At 51.2% G+C, this 20,126-nt stretch overlaps 1 protein-coding gene across 6 annotated transcripts in view; it reads left to right on the top strand.

Moving 5' to 3' along the window:
• Window positions 1–226: 226 nt before the first annotated feature.
• SEMA4D (semaphorin 4D) overlaps window positions 227–20,126 on the top strand; it is a 99,477-nt gene continuing 79,577 nt past the window's right edge. For 3 of the 6 annotated variants that reach the window (XM_079790719.1, XM_079790720.1, XM_079790718.1), the window contains exon 1: window positions 227–395. The gene's annotated coding sequence lies outside the window, so the exon portion shown is untranslated. Of the gene's footprint in view, window positions 396–564; window positions 659–20,126 lie in introns of those variants that run through there. The other 3 variants (XM_079790717.1, XM_079790713.1, XM_079790715.1) reach the window with 3 other exon arrangements.

The raw sequence follows: 20,126 nt of genomic DNA, 5'->3' as shown, positions 1-20,126 counted from the left end.
GTGAGGAGTGGAGGAAGGTGCAGGGAGGGAAAGGGGGTGAGAGGAGGAGGGGTGAGGAGTGGAGGAAGGTGCAGGGAGGGAAAGGGGGTGAGAGGAGGAGGGGTGAGGAGTGGAGGAAGGTGCAGGGAGGGAAAGGGGGTGAGAGGAGGAGGGGTGAGCCAGGCGGGAGGGGAGGAAGGAGGGTAGAGGAAGAGGGGGGGGAGGCGGGCTGGAAGGCGGGAGCAGGGGCGGAGCCTGCGCGCCCTCCGGCTCGCTCTCCCGCGCCGCCCGCGCTCCCGCACAGCCCCGCCGCCCTGCACACCGGCCGGGGCGCCGGCCCCGCCTCCTCCGCCGCCTCCTCCGCCGCCGCCATTCCTGCGCCCGCGCCGCCGCCCCACCGGGACCCACCGCGCCAGGTAAGGGGCGGGCAGAGCGCGGGGCCCGGCAGGTGCGCGGGCGGCGGGCCCCTCGGCCCCCAGACCCCTCCCTCCCGGGCCCTCCTGCCGGGACGCAGGTGGCGGGCGGGGGCCGGGCGCGGACGCGCTGGGGGCTGCGCGCTCCTGGCACCGGGCGAGGCCGGGCCGGGCTGTTTGTGCCTCGGAGGCCGCGCTCGGCCACGCGGCAGGTCGGCCTGCGGGGACGCTTCAGCCGGGCTCCCCGGGCCCTGGTTGGGGTTTGGGTGAGTGATTCCAGAACAGCCCGGCGGATCCCCAGCCCTGGCGCGCTGCACCTGTTGCCACCGCCGTGTGAGCGCCGAGGGCTGAGTCCGGGGGGGGGGGGGCGGGGGGGTGCCAGTGCAGACGTGGGAGGAGGTGGGTCCGGGGTCCTGTGCCTTAGCTGGGTGTAGTGTTGCGGTGGGTGCCTGGGAGCCACGGTGGGTGGCTCGCTGAAAAGGAGGCCTGTGGTTGCAGGCGGGCCTGCTGCTTGGAGCGAGCCACACGGAGGGGCTCTGGCCGGTGGGTAACCCTCCCTTTGCACCGAGCACCTCCCAGGCCCTGCGGCCCCACGGGACCTGCGGCCAGACCGCACTTGGGGCCCAGCAGCCTCCCCTGCTCTGAGTCTGCTCAAACCCACTAGGTGCCACTGAGTGGAAATTCCCAGGGGGCGAAGTGACATGCGGGCGTCACCTCCTGTCTGCCCCAGGCCTGGGGCCGGCCTGCTGCTGGCTGGGCCGTTATGGGGAATGATCACTGTGTCCCAGAAATAGGCCGACCCAGGCAGTGGCAGGGCCAGCATTCGGGAAGAGATAATGCCCCAATTGTCACTTGAACTGTTGGTGTCTGTGCGCACGGTCTGCCAGACTGAAGCAGGAGGAAGCGGCCTGCTCCGAGGACCCGGCTCCATGTGCTGCCAGCAGGAAAGGCAGGAGTGAGGGACACACGGGGCATTTCTGGGGGCAAGAACTGCCCCCCGGGGGCCACGTCCCTAGGCTGATGTGTCTGTAGCACACCCAGCAGGGGAATCAAATCAAGAAATAAAAGCTAATGGCCGAACTGAGGCTGCTCAGCTGGGCCCCTCCCCTCGGGGTCCCTCCCTCGCAGGGTGTGGCAGCACCTGGAGCTGTTGTGGGAGGAGACTGACCCTGTAGTGGGCTTTGCCGCCGTCCTGTGCCCCCTGAAATGGTGCCCTGAGTGCCCCTGCCCAGCCTCCTGGCCAGCACGCCGGTCTGTTGGAAGATGGAACCTTGCGGAGACCTCTCCTCTGGGGTCGGGGCTCTGGTGGCCTGGCCCGGAGCCCTGGGCTAAGGTGTGGGTGCAGGCCAGCCACACAATGTGCCTGGGGGAAGAGAGCAACCCCACCGTGCGGGCAGTCCGAGGCCAGTTTTGTCCAGGTGCCGTCTCCACACCAGGCAGGGAGCCAGGCCAGTGCTGGGAGTGCACACGATGGCGGCTCCGAGGGGAGGACGCGCCGGGGCCAGCACACAGCACAATCAATAATGCATCGCGGAGATCAATGGCTGTCTCTGCTTCTGGAGGGAGTCCACCCCCCTGCACCCAGGGACAGGCCCAGGCCCCGCCCCTCCCTCTGAGTCCCATTTCGGTGACAGGGGAGAGGTGGGCGGGACTGGGAGCATGGTTGGAGAGGGCTGCAGAGGTGCCTCCTGCCCCGAGCCTTGATGTCTTGTGTCGTGAACCTGGGGCCAGAGCTCATGGGACCTATGTCTGGGGTGTCCCCGTGTCCCTGGACTCGGCCCTGAAGCTGTACAAGTGAGTTAGCTTCCTGTTGTCATCATTCACAACGACTTTCCCCTTCACGCTAAGAATTTGCTTGGTTAAGGGAATTCCTAGGAAGGGGAGGTGGCAGGCAGTGGCCCCATGCTCTACCCCCAGGTGTTTTTGGAGCAACATGGTGGCTGTTCCCTGCCCAGGCGAGCAGGGTGGTGGCTGGCTGTGTAAAAATGTACAAGTGAATTCATCATCGGTGACTGTCGAGGGTTGTCCCTGAGAGAAAGCTTTGGTCCTTGAAATTCTCCGCTGGGGACAGCTGTTTCTCCCTTGACCTTTCACCATCCCAGAAGGGAGGATAGAAGGGAAGAAGGGAAGTGGCCCAGAGGCGACAGAGGCGTGGTGGAAGGTCCTCTCTCCCTGTCTCGTTCTGGCTTCTCGAGGCGAGTCCGGGGCGAGAGCAGGCAGGTTGGGCTGTTGCCCTGCACTTAGGATGGCACGACTCAGAGCCATTTCCAGCCTGCCTGCCGTGGGCCTCGCCCAGAGCCGGGCGGGACTTCCGCACGCCAGTCAAGGCCTCCTTGGGACTAGCACACCAGCTGACCCCGCTCCTCGGAGTGGTCACTTTCCAGCTTGCCTGGCCCTCCCCATGCAGGCCTGGGCCGGCTTCCCGCTGCTGCCCGGCGGCTTCCCGCTGCTGCCCGGCTCCTCCAGCAGCCAGGTGCCAGGCCCCGCCCTCACGCCTGTGTGAGTCTCCCTCTGGTGGGACGGGCTCCGTTATTGGGATTAAAATCTCAGAAGCTGTCCGTGAAAGCAGAGGCTGACCCCTCTCCCGGATCACTTCCTAGCAGCACGCCAGGACCGCAGCTTTGACTGAAATGCGGTTGGACCAGCGATTGACCCAAGAATCACTCCTTTCCAAAATTACGGTAGTTAAGAGACAGTTGGACATCTGTCGGGCAAATGATTTTAAAGGGTACTTATATTCCTGAATAACAGCACTGTGGTTATGTTAAAAAGATCTTTACCTTTTAGCTGTAGGTACTGGAGTATTTGCAGAGGAAATGATATTTTGTTTGGGATCCATCCACGTATGGACGGCTGTTGGGTCTGGGTGAGGGTGCCTGAGGATTGGTTATGCTGTTCTGTCCACTTCTGTGTATTTCTAAAATTCTCCATAATAAAACGTTAATAACAACCTAAGTACCCCATTCCCCCCCCAGAAACATGCCATCGGGCCCTTCACTCCATGGAAGCGTTCAGAGGTTTACTCTAAAAGACGTGCAAACGCCCCTCCTTAGTGTCACAGGCACGAAGTGACCCTGTGTCCGTGTGTGGCGGTCTTCGCACAGAGCTGGTCTGGAAGGTGACACACTTAATGGAGTAGATCATTATGGAGTGCCGGCTGCAGGCGCGTGGGGCGGGCACTGCTCCAGCCTCTAGGGACACAGCTCGGAGCAAAGGTGTTAGAAACGGGTGGGAGGGACGGGTGTGGGGGTGTGTGCATGTGTGTTGGGGGAGGGGCAGGGAGTGGAGGGGGAAAAGGGGAGAAACCTATACCTTTTCCCTTATATACACTTCTCTTTGTTTTGTTTCTTATAAATGGAATTATTTTTGTAATTTTAAAATTAAATTTTAAGAAGGGTAACATAATATCCTATTTTAAAATTCTAAATTTCTGTAGCTGAATTTAAACTGTTTTAATGGCACTGGACTTGCAGGAATTCCTCCTCCTGCACACCTCAGTAAGAGGCGATGTGTACAGGAGCACTCAGTGAAGCAGGAGTCACCAACCCTGCGAGTGGTACTCTGTGAGCCCCGAAAACACGGGCTTCCGTAGATCCCTGCTCTGGGCGAAGGCAGCCCAGACCCAGGCACTGAAAGTCCAACAGCAGCGTGTCACCCAGCAGTGGCAGGGGAGCAGGGCCGTCTGTGCTGCCCGGGCCCGGGCCCCTGGCCGTGGGTGGGGGGCCTCCGCTCAGACCCCGCAGTCCTAGTTCTAGGGGAGAAGCCCTTTCCCTGGCAGAAGCGAAAGCCACGGTGGGCCGGAGCCTCGCGCGCTTCCACGGCCTGGGGAGCCTGCTCCCTTCTTTCCTGGAGTAGAGGGGGGTTACTGAACCTTAATCTACACGGACAGGAAAAGCATGAAAATGGTAAGTCTGCAAAGTAGAAGTTGCCTGGAATTCTAGTGTTTGCTTTTCTGTTTTCCTATCCTGCTGCAAGGAGTGTGTGTTGCTTTCCCATCAGAATACAGTGCGCTTTGATCCGGCCGCGGGGTGGGCTGGACGTGCCTTTGGATTTTTGTCAGGACCCTCCGGGCCGCCCAGAGTCAGGGCTGCAGCCGCCTCCGTTCTCTCCTCCCTTTGGGAGTTTTCATGTTGTTGACCACTGTTTTCCGTGGCCTGGGGAGGGCACAGCTGGGCTAGACCCTGAGCCTGGGGTGGTGTCCGTGGCCTTGAGCCGCCTGCTGGAGAATGTGCGGGCGCACACCCCGTCCCCCTTCTCCTCTGGCTCGGGCCCTGCCTCCCAGCTCTTTGAAGGGCTTTGGGGTCGGGTGGAACAGAGCCAGCAGGCAGTCAGGGAACTTGGCAGGTCTCTGACCGGGTAGGTGATGTAGATTTGTGCCCTTCGTGGGCCTCCCTGCTCCCCGTTAATGTTTACTGAGCACCAATCACAGCGAGAAACCAGGAGACAGAAGGGCTGCCCTGTGGGAGCCCACGGTCAGGTTGAGGAGACGGACAAGTTGAAGAGACGGACGACTACAGAGAGAAATGTATTAGATCACGTCACTATGAAGTCTTAGTGTCTGGAGAGAGAAAGTGTGGGGTCCAGACCCTCAAGGAGCCAAGAGTTGGGGGTGTTTGGGATTGGAAATCAGGTGGCGTGGGCCTCCCTGAGCGGGTGGTGTAGCAGAGGGGCAGAGTGACGGGGAGCGAGGGGCAGGCGTCCGGGGAGCACACGTGGGCAGGGCCGCCGGGAGGGGCTGGCCAGATGCTGGTGTGACATGGAAACGGAGCCGCTTGGGTGGCTGGAGCAGGAGAGGAGCAGGTGACCCTGAGATTCCTGGCTCAGACATCCCCTGAGACATAGAGAATTCCAGAGGATGGCCAGCTCTCCAGACAGCGCCTGGTAAGCTCCGTCGCCGACCAGGAGGAGGCAGTGTGGGGCTCGCCCCACAACTGAAAGGAGTTGGGAAAGCGGCCCGGGCCGGGTGAAGCCGTAAGGAGGGGATGTTTTTAAAGCTGTGCGTCAGACGCCAGGGAGGTGGGTGAGTCGAGGAGGAAAAGAGGGGTCCCACGCTGATGGACCAGGAAGGCATGGCCAGGGAGCAGGAGAAAGCCACGGCATGTGTGTGAGGGCCGAGCACCGCGGAAGGTGCTTGGGGAGGAAGGACTGCCAGGCCAGGGGCCCAGTGAGGCGAGGACTGAGAATTGGTGGACCTGTGCTTGGAGTCACTGGGGACCTGTGGAGAGGTCTGGGGGGAGGGGGTGGGCCGGACCAAGACTTTATGAGAAGGGGACGACCTGATGGGCAAAGGGAAGAGGCGGTGGGAGGAGGGCCCCGGCCAGGGTCCTCCCACCTAGGAGATGAATAGGCAGATGGGAGGGGTTTCTGGGTCAGGCCTGCTGTCCCCCACAAGCTAATTGGCCTGTAGCGTCAGGGTGTTTCTGCTCGGCCCTGGGGTCTGGAGGCAGGGGCGGGCCAGGGTGGCTGCGAATGGTTATGGGAGCTCAGGAAGGCGGTGGAGCCCTGAGCACGGTTGGCGCTCAGGGGGGTGGGCTCAGGAGTCCTGAGGACCCAGTGTGCCAGGCCCCTGGGCAGGGGAGGATGCCCTCCCTAAGGAGAGCACAGCCGTGTGGGGCGGAGAGGGGGGCAGGCCCGCTGGGGGAGGGGTGGGAAGCGGCTGAAGTGAGGCCTTGGCCTGTGCTTGTCCTATTGCCAGTGGGGCTGTGAACGTCCCCTTCTGCATTAGCCCCTCATCTCCTGCCTGAGGCTGCAGCCCCTAGCAAGGGCCGGGCTTTATCTACAACTCCAACTTCATTCCACACCCACTGAACGCGAGGGGAGAGAGCACTTCGGGGCGTGGTCCCTGCGGCGGCCCCGAGGCCTCAGAACCGCAGGAGGAGAGGGTTCCCAGCTCCACCCCAGCGCCCTGGCCCGAATCCGAACCCAGAGCTCCCAGCCCACCGGGGATTCAAGTGCCCCAGCGGGGTAAGAACCTGGGGCTAAGCACGCCACCCTTTGGGGGCATCTCTGGGGCGGACAGGAAGGGCGAGGCAGGGCGTGGGCCTCACTCTGGGTTCCCATTAGACTGTGAGGCTGGTCTGTAGAAGCAGTGTTTCATCAACCACTTTTATTGAGGTATAATTTGCATACAATAAAGGTACTTGTTTTACGTATACTGTTCAGTGAGTTTTGACGAACGCATACAGCTGTGCACCTGCCACCGTAATCCTGAGAGAGGCGGGTTGATAAACTCGGCTGCAGGTCAGCTGCGCCACGCCCGCTCACCCATTCATTTATCGGCCTGGCCGTTGCAGTCCTGTTGCACCTGAGCTGAGCCTTGGAGACAGGAATTGTCTGTCCTGTGAGCCCTCCCAGAATTCCCTCTTCCCTCTGTGCACTCACCTCCCCAGGCAGTCATTGATCTGCTGAGATGAGATTATTGTAGGTGAGATTTGTTTCTTCAAGTTTCCTGTGTCCAGCTTCTTTCACTCGCACGATGTTCCTGACACTCTTACCTGTTGCTGAGTATACCTTGTTGATAAACTGTATTTCTTTTTATTTTTTTATTTTTATTGATTTCAGAGAGGAAGGGAGAGGGAGAGAGAGAGGAACATCAATGATGAGAGAGAATCATGGATTGGCTGCCTCCTGCACATTCCCTACAGTGGATTGAGCCCACAACCCGGGCATGTGCCCTTGATCAGAATTGAACCACAGGCCAACGCTCTAGCCACTGAGCCAAACTGGCCAGGGCTACCGTGTCTTTTTCTTGCTGACTCCTGTACTGTTTCTGGGTGTGCAATGGCTTTTTGATTCACTCACCTGTTGGTGGATGTTTGGATTGCTTCCTGTTCAGTGTTGTTGTGAATGTAAGTGCTGTGAGCTACAAGCCAACACAGGACAAAGAGCCAGTTAAATGAGTAAGCACAGGAAAGGATGCTTAACATCATTGGTCACTAGGGACATGTAACTCACAACCACAGCGAGAGACCACTTCCCACTTCCCAGAATGACTTTTATTTAAAAAAAAAGGAAATAAGTATTGGTGAGCACATGGAGAAGTTGGCACCCTCCTGCAATGCTGGTGCGAACATAAAATGGTACAGCAACTTTGGAAAACAGTTGAGAGATTCCTCCAGAAGTTCAGCATGTGCCCCCATGTGCCCCAGCAATCCCACTCATGGGCATCTATGCAAAAGAACTGAAAACAGATGTTCAGATAAACACTTCGCACAACCAGTCATAGCAGCACTATTAACAACAGCCAGAAGCTGGCAAGGACATGAACAACTGCCCTCAGGTCCATCACTGGACGACTGGATACCCAAATGTGGGCCGTCAGACAGTGGAACACCACTTGGCCGTACAGGCATGGGGCACTGGCACATGCTACAGCCGATGGCCCCTGAAAACGTGCCAGGCGAAAACACATACAAGAACACATAGTTACGGTTTAATTTGTATGAAATGTCCAGAATAGGCAAATTCATAGAGACCGAAAGCGGGCTGCCAGGGTTAGAAGGAGGGAAAATTAGGAGGCTGCTTAATAGGCACAGGGTTTCCTTTCGAGATGATGAAAATGTTCTAGAAATAGACAGTGGTGGTGGTTGCGTAACATTGTGAATGTACTCAGTGTCACTGATTGAACACTTTTAAATGGTTGAGATGATAAACCTTACGTGCTTCTCATCACAATAAAAATGATTTGTGCACTTGTGTGCAAAGCTTAGCGTGGACATGCGTTTTCTTTTCTCGCCAGCACCTCCCAAGAAGCGGGTTGTGCGGGCGCTGCGTATTTAATGATAAGAAACTGCGAACGTATTATTTTCCCCCTCACTGCTCATGTGTCGTGCAGTTGTTCACCTCCTTGCCAACACTTGCTGTCGTCAGTCTTTAATTTTAGCTGTTCTAGTAGATATGTTTTCGTGCTGTATCATTGAGGTCTAGTTGAGAATCTTTTCCTGTGTTTATTAGCTATTTGTATATATTCTTTTAAGTATCTGATCAAATCTTCCACTGTCTTTAAATTGGGCTGTCTTCTTATATTTGAGTAGTAAGTGTTGTTCACATATTCTGAATTCAAGTCTTTTGCCAGATATTTTTATGGCAGATATTTTCTCTGAGTCTCTGGCATGCCTTTTTATTTTATTAATGCTATCTTTTAAGGACATACAAATTAATTCTGACTGAATCCAGTTTTATCAACTGTTTTCAGTAGATTGTGCTTTTTGTGCCCTGTTTAAGAAATCCTGGCCTAACCCATAGTCATAAAGATTGTTTCGTATGTTTCCTCCTGAAAATGTTTGCTTTTATATTTAGATCTACTATCCATTTTGAGTCCGTGTTTACCTGCACAGAGCTAAGGATTAAGGTTCGTGTTTTGCATACGGTTATCCGCGGTCCCAGCACTGTTTATGAAGGAAACTGTCCTTTCCCCATGGACCCCTCTTGGCATGTTTGGAAAGTAAGTGAGTGTGTCTGTGTGGCTTTGTTCCGGGACTCGATTCTGGTCCACGTGGCTTATTCCCCGTCAGCGCCACACCATGCTTCTTCAGGACGGTTGCTTTATCATAACTTGGAGTCAGTACGTGTGAGCCTTGCAGCTCTGCCTTGTTTTCAGTTATTCTGTCTGTTCTAGGTCCTTTGCCTTTCCATATAAATTTAAAATCAGCTGGTCAGCTTCTACAGAAAAGCCCGCTGGGTTTTGACTGGCCCGGCACTAATTCCTTAGCTCAGTGTGGAGAACACTGACTTCCAACAACATGAGTCTCAGCAGTGAGCGTGGGCTGTCTCCCGCCTGCGTTCTCCCCGCACTCCTCCTGGTGGTGTGCAGTGGGCAGCGTACAGGTCGCACACCATCTTATCACATTTATTCATACGTATTTTATGTTTGGAATGTTATTATAAATGGATATAATGTATGTTTATTTTACAAGTTATATTGCTACTGTATAGAAATATAATTTATTTTTAAATATTGTTTGCTTATGTGACCTTTCTATATTCATTTATTTGTGTGAGACAATTATGAATAGGGACTATTTTACTAATTTCTTTCCAATTCCAATGCTTTTTATTTCTTTTTCTTCTTTTATCTCATTGTCCAGGATTTTCCATACACTGTTTAACAGAATGGTAGAAGTCGACATTCTTACCTGTTTCCGGCCTTAGGAAGAAAAAACCTAATGTGTTTTCATTAAATATGATGTTAGGTGAATGTTTTATACAGATGCCTTTGATGGGGTTGAGGAAGTTTTCTGGTTTGCTCAAAGTTTTTATTAATGGATATTGAATATTGTCATATGCTTTTTCTTTAACTATTGAGATGTTCATACGGTTTTTCATAAATATTGATTGAAATTTGAATGTTAAACAACCTTGCGTTCCTGGCACAACCACCCTTAGGAGAGAGAGAGTGACAGTGAGACAGAGACACACGCATCGATTTGTTGGTCCACTTATTCATGCATTCATTGGCTGATTCTTGTGTGTGCCCTGACTGGCCACTGAACCCACAACCTTGGTGTGTCGGTACGAAGCTCTAACCAACTGAGCACCTGGCCAGGCTTGAATTCTTTTCTTGTGACATTTCTTCCTGCTTTTGGAATCAGGGTAATGTTGGCCTCCGTGTTCCCTCTCCATTTATATTTTTTAAAAAAGAGTTTGTGTAGGTCTGTATTGCTCCTTCCTTAAATGTTTGCTAGAATTCACGAGGGAAGCCGGGGAGGGTCTTCTATGGGGAGGCTTTCACTTATGAATTCCTTTTCTTGGCGTAGGGCTGCTAAGATGTACTGTTTCTTGAGTCAGTCCTCATGATGTGTGTGCTTCAAGGAATCTGTCCATTTCATCTAAGTTATCAAACTTGTTGGCATGAAGTTGTTCAAAATATTTCTTTATTATCCTTTTAATGTCTATAGGCTCTGTGATCACACTTCCCTCTCTCATTTTTGAGCCTGAGGTCCTTTAAAAAAAGCAAAACAAAACCCCAGTTTCTCCCCACATGCGCCCCGTTACTGATGCACCTCCTGGTGCATCAGTGGTTTTGCATCAGTGGTTTTGACAAGCAGCTTTGACAAGAGTTGAGAGCCTTTGAGGTGGAGGCAGGAGGGAAAATACCTAGTTCCTGGTGGTCCAGGCAGGTCTCCCAAAGGGGAGAAGGCAGATCAAAGAAGTAGAGGAGGATGTGGGCCTCAGTCTGAACACAGGTTCTATCTGGAGAAGGCCTGTTGGTGCTGGCCCTGGCTGGAGCGTGGCACTCACACAGGCTGTGGTTGGACTTGTGAGTATAGAGGGTGTTGAGTTAATGCTTAACGTGGACGTGGAGTGAGCTCGAGACGAGGACAGCAGGTGGGCTGGTGACCAGTCCTAGGACGCCACATCATACCACGTAGACTTCCTTTTTGCGGGATTGTTTGTTTTTAAGTCAGATTTACTGAGGTATAATTTGTATACAGCACAATTCACCCTTTTAAGTGTCCTGTTCTGTGAGTTTTGACACCTAGTCACGTAACCACCACCAAATCAAGATACGGAAAATCTCCACATTCCTGTGTGCCCCTCCAGAGTCAGACCCTCTCCCCAACCCCTAGGACCATGGATCGGAGCCCAGCTTCTCCAGTCAGCCTTCCTGTCCAAGTGTTTGAATGGTAACCAACACGGTCAGACCCTACTTAGAGGTGACTGGTGCCTCTGGAGTTGGACGGCAGGGATGGAGACGGGGGGCTGTTGTAGGAAAGGACGATGGGCGAAGGGCATGGTGCCCTTGTTGTAAGTGGTGTGTGAGATGCCTTTTCTGGAATCCTAACCATAACCTGTCATTTTTCCTGGTGAGGAGGGTCAGGCATGCTGTGAGCCCAAGGCTGTGGCTTGAAGCCTGCAGGAAGGCACGCTTTCCAGCTCACAGCATCTGGCAGGCACACTGAGGGTGGCCATGGGCCAGGGCATTTTAAATTAAATATTTTAAACATGTGTGGACCATTGGCCATTAGGGGCTCAACATCTAGAATTTTACCCTGAGGAATCATGGATGTAAAGGAGCATTGAATAGAGACTGGTAGGAACGGTGGAAGTATGAAAGGGCAGGCCACAGACAGCTGAAGTCCTGGAGAGATATCTCAGCTGTGGGGGGTTGCCACTGAGAACTCTGGGGTCTAATCCCCAAGCTGGGCCCCCAGCAGAGAGCACCAGAACTGAGAAAGGTGCCCACTTAACATCTGGCTGTGAAAAGCAGCAGTGTTGCTGTCTGCTAGGGGGAGACAGCTGGAAATGCAGGCACCCTCTTAAAGGGCCACTGCACAAAATTGCATGTGCAGCCACTCACCTTGGGCTCTGGCAGAGGGAGGGCAGAGTGGACTGGAGCTGAGTGAGCAGAAGCCAGGGTTGGGGGCTCTGGGGTTAGAGGTCAGAAGGCAGACAACCCGGTTTCCTGTGCTGAATCATTCCCTCACACCACAGAGGTCATCTTTCTCAGGAAGACCTTTGTTTTCCAGGCAGTTTTCACCTGGAAGGGCAGATAGTTGACCCACCCTCTTGGGAAACACCTTGCCCCATGGTCTAGATCCGTGGTTGGCAAACTGCGGCTCGCGAGCCACATGCAGCTCTTTGGCCCCTTGAGTGTGGCTCTTCTACAAAATACCACGGCCTGGACGAGTCTATTTTGAAGAAGTGGCTTTAGAAGAAGTTTAAGTTTAAAAAATTTGGCTCTCACAAGAAATTTCAATCATTGTACTGTTGATATTTGGCTCTGTTGACTAATGAGTTTGCCGACCACTGGAGTTTCTGAGGCCCATTAAGAAACAGAATAACAATTAGCCTCCAGGCGGAGCAATTACCCCACCTTATTGGAAAACCTTTCACCACACTTGTGGACAATTGCCTGAGGGCTACTCAAGACTGAATCCAGTCAGTCTGCAGGCAGAGGCTGGTCTCTGGAGGCTTTGTGTTTTTGCTGATCGAATTTGTCAGAAACAGCGTTGGACACTGTCCTTCACTAGAGATTGGGAGGCGCGGTAGAACTACATAATACGTAGTCACAAACTCAAATAGGCAGCCAAAATGAGGAGACAAAAAATACCCAAATGAAAGACAAAGAAAATTCTCCAGAAGAAGAGATAAATGAAATGGAGAAATGAAATTTATCTGATACAGAGTTCAGAATGATGATGGTAAAGATGCTCAACAGCATGAGTAAAGATATAGCAACTATGAGAAGAGAACAGTTGGAAATAAAGAATGAATAACACTAATAAAGAACACATTGGAAGGAATACAAAGCAGATTAGGGGAAGCTTAGGATCAGATCGGTGAGTTAGAAGATGGGGTAGAAAAATTCACTCAATCAGAGAACCAAAAAGAAAAAAACAATTAAAGAACAGGAGGACAGCTTAAGGGAGCTGTGTGACAACATTAAACGTAACAATATTCGCATAATATGTGTGCCAGAAGGGGAAGAAAGTGAGCAAGGGATAAAGAATGTGTTTGAAAAAGTAATGGTAGAAAACTTCCCTAACCTGATGAAGGGAAAAAAATCACACAAGTTCAGGAGGCACAGAGAGTCCCAAATAAGAAGAACCTAAACAGGCCCACAACCAGACACATCATAATTAAAATGCCAGAAAAATTAAGACAAAGGAGAGACTCTTAAAGGAAGCAAGGGAAAAGCAAATTTGTTACCTACAAAGGAGCTCCCATAAGGCTGTCAGCTGATTTCTCATCAGAAACTCTACAGGCCAGAAGGGACTGGCATGAAGTACTCAAGGTAATGGAAAACAAGGATCTGAAACCAAGATTACTGTATCTAGAAAGACTGTCATTCAAAAATATATAGTGAAATAAAGAGATTCCCAGACACACAAAAAAAAAAAGGATAAAGGAGTGTATCACCACCAAACCAGCACTGCAAAAAAATACTGAAAGGACTGCTATAACAAGAAGAAGAAATAGAGAAACATAGACATACAGAATTAAAATGGCAATAAATAAGTACCTATCAATAATAACCTAAAATGTAAATACAAAAGACATAGGATAGCTGAATGGATAAAACAAAAAAAACATGACCTAACTATGTGCTGTCTACAAGAGACCCACCTCAGGACAAAAGACTCATGCAAGATGAGAGTAAAAGGATGGACGGGGGGGGGGGGGGGGGGGGGGGGCGGGGATTTCCATGCAAATGGAAACACACAAAAAAAGCTGGGGTATCAATACTCATACTAGTATCTGACAAAATAGACTTCAAAAGGATGGCCATGACAAGAAACAGCAAAGGTCACTACATAATACTAAAGGGATCGATCCAACAAGGGAATATAACCCTGGTAAACATATATTCACCCATTATAGGAGCACCTAAATATATAAAAAAAACTTCTAGAGGACTTTAAGGAAGAGATTGACAACAATACAGTCATTGTAGGGGATTTGAACACCCCGCTGACTTCAGCGGATAGATATTCCAGACAAAAAAAAATAAGGAAACAGTGACTCTAGAGGACACACTGGATTAGATGGATTTAATTGACATTTATAGAACATTTCACCCCAAAGCTGCAAAATATACATTTCTCTCAAGTGCACTTGGGTCATTCACAAAGGTAGACCACACATTAAGACACAAAACAAGTCTCGACAAGTTCAGGAAAATTGAAATCATATCAAGCATCTTCTCAGGTCACAGTGGAATGAAATTAGAAATCAATTACAGTAAAAACACCCCAAAACATTCATACACATGGCAGCTAAATAGCATGTTATTAAAGAGTGAATGGGTTACCAATGAGATTAAGAAAGAAATCAGAAACTTCATGAAAATGAACACACAACAACCCAAAATCTCTGGGACACAGCAAAAGCAGTGCTGAGAGGGTAGTTCATAGCACAATAGGCCTACCTCAAAAAACAAGAAAAATCAGCAATAAACTAACCCTACATCCTAAAGAACTAGAAAGAGAGCAACAAGAAAAGCCCAGAGTAAGTAGAAGAAATGAAATAATATAAACTGAGTGGCCAGATTATTATGATCTCTGAACGCATAATAATCTGGCCACTCAGTGTGTGTGTGTTGTGTGTGTGTGTGTGTGTGTGTGTGTGTGTGTGTGTGTAGTATTTTATATTAGAGGCCTGGTGCATGAATTCGTGCATGGGTGGGGTCGGCCTGCCTGGCCAGGGGGAGGGGACATGGGCGGTTGGCCAGCCTGCCTGCTGGTCGAACTCCTGGTCGAGGGGACAATTTGCATATTAGCCTTTTATTATATAGGATATACACTGAGTGGCCAGATTATTATGTGTTCAGAGATCATAATAATCTGGCCACTCAGTGAGGATTAGAGCAGAAATAAATGACATAGAGACAAAAATACAATACCAAAAAAAAATCAATGAAACCAAGAGCTGGTTCTTTGAAAAGATAAACAAGATTGATGAACCGTTAGCCAGACTCATCAAGAAACAAAGAGAGCACTCAAATAAATAACTTCAGAAACAGAAGGGGAGAAGTAACTACGGACACCACAGAAATACAAAGGATTGTAAGAAAATAATATGAACAACTATGTGCCAACAAGCTGGACAATGTGGATGAAATGGACAAATTCCTAGAAAAATACAATCTCCCAAAACTGAATCAGGAAGAATCAGAAACCTGAATAGGCCAATAACAACTGATGAAATAGAAGCAGTAATAAAACTCCCAGCATAAAAGCCCTGGTCCGGACGGCTTCACAGGGGAGTTTTGCCAAACATTCAAAGAATAACTAACACCCATCCTCCTCAAACTATTCCAAAAAATTCAAGAGGAAGGAACACTTTCAAGCTCTTTTTATGAGGTTAGCATTGTCCTGATTCCAAAACCAGATAAAGACACTACAAAGAGAGAGAATTATAGGCCAACATCCCTGATGAAAATAAATGCTAAAATCAACAACAAATTTTTAGCAAATCGGGTCCAGCACTATATTAAAATGATCATACAATATGACCAAGTGGGATTTATACCAGGGATGCAAGGCTGGTACAATATTTGCAAATTAATAAACGTGATACATCACATAAACAAATTGGAAGACAAAAATCACATGATCGTATCAATAGATGCAGAAAAAGCATTTGACAAAATCCAACACCCATTTTTGATAAAAACTCTCAGCAAAGTGGGAATAGAGGGAGCATACCTCAACATAATAATGGCCATATATGACAAACCTAAAGCCAACATCATACTCAATGGGCAAAAACTAAACCCATTTCCCCTAAGAACAGGAACAAGACAGGGAAGCCCACTTTCACCACTCTCATTCAACATAGTACTGGAAGTCCTAGCTACAGCGATCAGACAAGAAGAAGAAATAAAAGTCATCCAAATTGGAAAGGAGAAAGTAAAACTCATTATTCACAGATGACATGATATTGTACCTAGAACATTCTAAAGACTCCACCAAAAAACTACTAGATTTAATAAATGCATTTCACAATGTAGCAGGATACAAAATCAACACCCAAAAAATCAGTGCCTTTTTTATACACCAGTAATGAATTCTCAGAATGAGAAACTAAGAAAACAATCCCATTTCCCACTGCAACAAAAAAATTAAGATACCTATGAATAAACTTAACCCAGGAGGTAAAAGCCTTATACTGGACAAACTACAGGATGTTGAAAAAAGAGATAGAGGAAGATATAAACAAGTGGAAGAATATACCGTCTTCATGGATTGGTAGAATCAACATCACTAAAATGTCCATACTACCCAAAGCAATCTACAGATTCAATGCAATTCCTATTAAAATACCAACAGCATACTTCACAGATCTAGAACAAATACTCCAAAAATTTACATGGAACCAAAAATGACCCCCAAATAGCCTCAGCAATCTTGAGAAAGAAGAATAAAGTGGGAGGGGTCATAATACCAGATATTAAGTTATACTACAAGGCCACCGTAATCAAAACAGCCTGGTACTGGCACAGACATAGAGCCCAATGGAACAGAACAGAGAACCCAGAAATCGACCCCAGCTATTATGCTCTATTTATATTTGACAGAGGAGGCAAGAGCATACAGTGGAGTCAATAGAGTCTCTTCAATAAGTGGTGTTTATTGAATAAGTGATGGAAAATTAGATACATGCAAAATAATGAAACTACCTTCTTACACCGTACACAAGAATAAACTCAAAATGGGTAAGAGACTTGAATGTCAGCAGTGAAACCATAAAAATCCTAGAAGAAACCATAGGCAGCAAAATCTCAGCCATCTCTCGTAGCAACATGGTTCCGGATGCATCTCCTCGGGCAAAGGAAATAAGGGGAGCCGCAGGGAGCGTGCACCTGAGGGGCCGGGACACCAGTCTCTGAGCGCGTGGCCGGGAAGCACCTGTTGGCGCCAGGTCCCCCCAGCCGGCCCCGGCTTCCAGCTGCCTCTTCCACGGCTGCCCGCCGCCGCCGGTCGCTTCGCCCACCTGGGCAGTGACACCTGTGTTTGCTTCCTGTTCCATTTGGAAATGCTAGGGGAGGTCACCACCACCCGATGGCCTGCCCTGCCCTGCTCCTCCATGTTCATCTTCCGTGACCTTCACCCCCTCAGCGACATGTTCGCACACGCTACAGTGACATGCACATAGTCTGGCTCTGCTCACAAACGGAGCCCCGCCACGGGGCGCCCAGCCCCCGCGGCCACGCCCAGGCCCGCCCTGTTCCTGGGGCACCACTCCCACCCCGCGCACCGGGCGCACTTGGCAGCCTGCTGTGGCTCCTGCGCGGCAGCAGAGTAGCCTGGGGGTGAGGCTGGTGGCGGGCAGGGCTGGCAGGCCTTCGCCTTCGCCAGGATGTACTCCAGCGAGGCTTTATCAGCAGGAAAATGGGAACCCGACCTGCTCTCTGTTTGTGGGAGTTACAGAGGACACAGTGGGAACTTTTGCATTGGCTCGGGGGAGGCAGGAAAGGGCCTTCTGTCTGTTTGTGGGAGCTTTATCTCTGCTGGTGGGGCCTTTTCTTTCCGTCAAATTTCTACAAAAATACTCCTGGAATCTTTAGTGTGAACAGGAAGTCAGACATGCTGACTCACCCTTCCTCTATTTTTAATGGCATTTTCCTTGTTTAGAAAATAAACAGAACAGAGTAGAAGCTGCGGGTCCAAGGTATGTATGTGCCTCTGATTGCTGTGTTTCTCAGGTGTTCTCCATGCCGTTCAGACACGTGTGTACATGACAGGACATGTTCACATGGATGGTGCTTTCCCCAAGGTGTGGTACCACCCTGGAGGGTTTGCAACTTGCTATTCTCACTTGGCGCTGTGGCACAGACATGCATGCTTTGTGTGCAGGGCACAGCTCTGTGAGGGCAGCCTGCCCCCGAGGGGCGCGTGCCCGCCCGGTGTCCCTCAGCCGTGGTGGAAGTTTGGGTGTCTCCCCGGTCTGTCACATCCCTGACCGTTTTTTTTGGTGTACCTCAGGGAATATTTTTATAAAAAAGAGTTTGGGGATTGAAATATTGGAGTTAAGGGTGTATGCATGTTCAGTTTTGACCCGCGTGGCTGGGCTGTGGGAGGACAGCATGTGCCCACCGCACGGCGTCCCCGGTGAGTTTGGTCCTCACCAGTGTGATCAGGAAAAGGGAAGGGCACGGGGAAGGTCATGGGTGTCCCATCACTTGTTTGTGACGTATTGTCGCTCGTATTTTCCTCCCGCAGCACCTATCCTTGGGCTTCGCCCTCTATCATCCTACCTAATAAAATGGTAATATGTAAATTACCATCACTCTGCTACACCCACTATTGGGCCAGCGGGAGGCGCAGGGGGCGGGACTCAGGGTGGCCGGGGTAGCCGATTGGGTCAGCGGGACGCTGAGCCATGGCTGTGCTGCGGAACAGAAGGGGCCTCTGGGGCAGCGAGCTCACGTCCCGCCGCACACCATCAAAAGCGGGGGAGCTGGGTGCCTGTCTGCTCCGGCACCAGATCTTTCAGAAGCCTCCACTGAGCCGGAGGCTTCTGAAAGGCCTGGTGCACCAGCGGACAGGCACCCAGCTCCCCCGCGATTGAAAGCGAAAGCGTGTAGGGGACCCTACACGTGCATGATTCAATCATGCACTGGGCCTCTAGTACCTAATAAAATGGTAATATGCAAATTACCATCACTCCGCTACGCCCACGATTGGGCCGGCTGGAGGCGCGGGGGGCGGGACTCAGGGTGGCCGATTGGCTGGCGGTAGGAGCGGGGGGCGGGAACTCGCGAGTCCCCGACCCCCGCTCCTCCCGCCAGCTTAAACGGCCAGCGCTGCTTAGGCCGGCGCTGCGGAAGACGCTGGTGGCGGAACTCGGGGTGGCCGATTGGGTGGCTGCTGGCACCAGTTTTCCGCCAGCAGCAGTTTTCCTCTGGCCACCCACCAATCGGAGCGCCTCCCGATCGGAGTTCCTCTCGGGGTGGCCGATAGCAGGAGGCGCTCTGATCGGTGGGTGGCCAGAAAAAAACTGCTGCTGGTGGATAACTGGTGCCGGCAGCCAGGTGAAAGTCTATTGCACGAAACTTCGTGCAACGGGCTCCTAGTAATTACTATAAACTGGGTGGTTGCTCTTTTACTAATTTTATTGATTTGAAGAGTTTCTTTCATTTTAGAGTGTTCTAAAAATAGGCTTTCCTGCCCTAGCTGGTTTGGCTCAGTGGATAGAGCGTCGGCCTGCGGACTGAAGGGTCCCGGCTTCGATTCCGGTCAAGGGCATGTACCTTGGTTGCGGGCACATCCCCAGTCGGGGGTGTGCAGGAGGCAGCTGATCGATGTTTCTCTCTCTGATGTTTCTAGTTCTTTATCCCTCTCCATTCCTCTCTGTAAAAAATCAATAAAATATATTTTTTTAAAAAATAGGCTTTCCTTTTTAGAACACTCTAAAATGAAAGAAATTCATTTTAGGGTTTTTTTAATTATCTGTGAATTTTTAAATAGACATGAATGAACTCTGACTGAAGACCAGGGGGCCATCAACTGCTTCCTGGGGCTCGGGGGGGGGGGGGGTGGGAGTCAGGGATTAGGGGGGTGTCCCGAGGGGCAGCCCTTTCATGACCGGCGCTCAGACGGCCAGCTGGCCCTGCCTCAGGCCTGCAGTGGCCCCTGTGAATGGAGGGCTGGAAGAAGGGACTGGTGAGATTGGTAGCCGACCGTGTGTGTGCGCGTGTGTACACGTGCGTATGTGTACACGTGTGTGCACTGCATGTGTGTGCATGCACAGCTCCAGGTCTGCATTACCAAAGGCTTCCATGGACTGAGGAATCTTCCAGAACTATTCTCCTTAAGTCTTCACTGGTTTTTAGCCTAATGGTAAAACTCGGCCCCACTCCCTCCCCCTCCACTGGTCTGGAATGGTGACCCGGGTGTAATTCCCGGGCGGCCACCAGAACGTTTCCCTGGGAGTGTGCTGTGCGCCCAGGGTGGCGTGTCGCCAGTACTATCTGTACCTGGCTTTCCGTCGGGACCCTCCTGGGGTGCCCTGTGCTCATGGGGCGGGGGTTTCCCTCTGCAGCGAGGGCCTGGGGTCCGCTCGCAGCCGAGGCCAGTGGCCTCTCTGAAGCTGCGTCCCTGGCTGTATTAGTCACATGACGGGAGGCGGGCAAGTCTGCAACCTGCAGGGCACCTGGAGACTTACCGTCTGCGATTTAAATGTTAACGTCACTCAAAAACGCCTCACAGAAGCCTCTGGAGTCATGTTTGACCCAACACCTGGGCACGGGCCCAGCCAGGATGACAGGTAGAATTAGCCAGCGTGCTG

This window comes from Cnephaeus nilssonii (assembly GCF_951640355.1).
Source record: "Cnephaeus nilssonii genome assembly, chromosome: 14".
Lineage (NCBI taxonomy): Eukaryota > Metazoa > Chordata > Mammalia > Chiroptera > Vespertilionidae > Cnephaeus > Cnephaeus nilssonii.
Note: the sequence above shows the minus strand (reverse complement) of the source record. Positions and strands in the feature narration are given on the sequence as shown.